Genomic DNA, 1,831 nt, shown 5'->3' on the forward strand with positions numbered 1-1,831 from the left:
TTGCAGGGAAGGGGCAGAGGAGGACGCTGAACCCCCTCTGTCACTCGGAAGCTGAGAGGATCATGTCGATTTTTAATGAATGATATATATAGGCTCATATGTAGAATGCTTGGCCCATAGGTAGTGGTAATAATCAGAGCTGTGGCCTTTTTGGAGTAGGTGTTGTCTGGTTGGAGGGAGTGTGTCACTGTGGGGTGGCCTTTGAGGTTTCAGATGCCCATGCTTCACCCAGTGGGGTACACAGTGTCCTGCAACCTGTCGATCAGGATATAGAAGTCTCACTCCCTCAGCTCCGTGGCTAACTGCCTGCTGCTATCATGATAGCTTGAGAGGAAAATGGCTTCGTTTGATTTAAATGAGAAGACACACATTGGGATATAGTGAGTCTTGAAATTTAAATTAACGGGTTTGTCCCTAGAGAGAAGAAAAAGGAAAAGGAAAAGGAAAAATGAGGACAAGCATTCACCTTTCTCTGTTTCATACATGCTGACACATTGTGATGATCAGCCTAATGTTCCTTTCACCGTGGCCTCCTTTCCCTCACACTGGAAATCAAAACAATCATTACGGAAGTTGTATTTGTGAGCTACTTTGTCACAGTATTGAAAAACACAACCAATATTCTCACACTGGACCCAAGTTACCAGGCCTTTAAGTTTTCGTTTCCATCAGTGAGTATGCAGGGGATTCCCATGAAGTATTTATGTTTGGTGGTATAAGTTTCTGATATCTTTCATATAAGATAACTATACTGTGTGTATGAGTCTGGTGAACCTATGTATACCACATGTATATAATACCCGTGGAGACTGGAAGAGGGGACAGTTTCCCATTGAATGGGAGGTAAAGGTCACCACACTGTGATGAGGAAGACTGGTAGATGAATGCTGCCAAACTAGGTCATTATGAGTATGTTGAAATTCAAATAGCAAGTCATGGTCCTGAAAAAATCTTAAAAGGGTTTATAGACTTCAATAAGAAGTACTATCCACTTTTCAGAGTTACTATCAAAGGATTTTTCAGAAGAAAGAGCAAAGATCTTGAGCTCTATACAAGCAATTTACTATTAAAAATACCTTCTTTTCTTTTTCTATTCTAATACGTCTCAAAATATTCACCATATTAACATCTTTTATTTGTCTAGGAATAACTGTCTTGGCTTTGTTTGGAAAGAACCCTACTGACTAGCATTTCATTTATTTCTGCTCATCCCCAATCAGATTTGAGAGGTCCCTCAGCAATTACTCTATCAGAGTTTGTTTTCTTACCTAGATACATTTTCTATATTTAAAATATACCGTAGAGTGTTTTATTTCTGAAAGAGAATTCTGCATGAAATAATTTCTCATTTTTAATGTTCAGTGCTGATATAAAAACCCAATAATATAGAGTTCTTATCTTCATCATTGGCTGCATTTCATTTGATTCCATACTTTTTCTGTGTAACTCCCCCTTTCTTTGCCTCTCTTATTTTTACATCTTAATTGTGATCATCGTACAATTTCCTGGTCTCTTATCACTTCTCAGACTTAGGACCTTTAAACCCATCACACTATTATCCATTACCTTTCTTTCCCTGTTCTGTCCACATTGCTGACCTTATGGTCTTCTGTCTTTATGCTGTAATTTTATTTTTTTCATTTTTAATATGAATTTGTATCTATTGTAATCCTGTTCATTTTTAAACAGTTGACATTGTAAAAATCTTACTACTGTATTTACTAAGATCTTTAATTTCCAATGTATTTATCATCATTTTTCCTTTTCCTGATATTTGTCTTTTTACCCCAAAATTTTTATTAATTCTTCAAATACTACAAAATCCCAAATT

Source organism: Mastomys coucha, unplaced genomic scaffold (genome assembly GCF_008632895.1).
Source record: "Mastomys coucha isolate ucsf_1 unplaced genomic scaffold, UCSF_Mcou_1 pScaffold20, whole genome shotgun sequence".
Classification (NCBI taxonomy): Eukaryota; Metazoa; Chordata; class Mammalia; order Rodentia; family Muridae; genus Mastomys; species Mastomys coucha.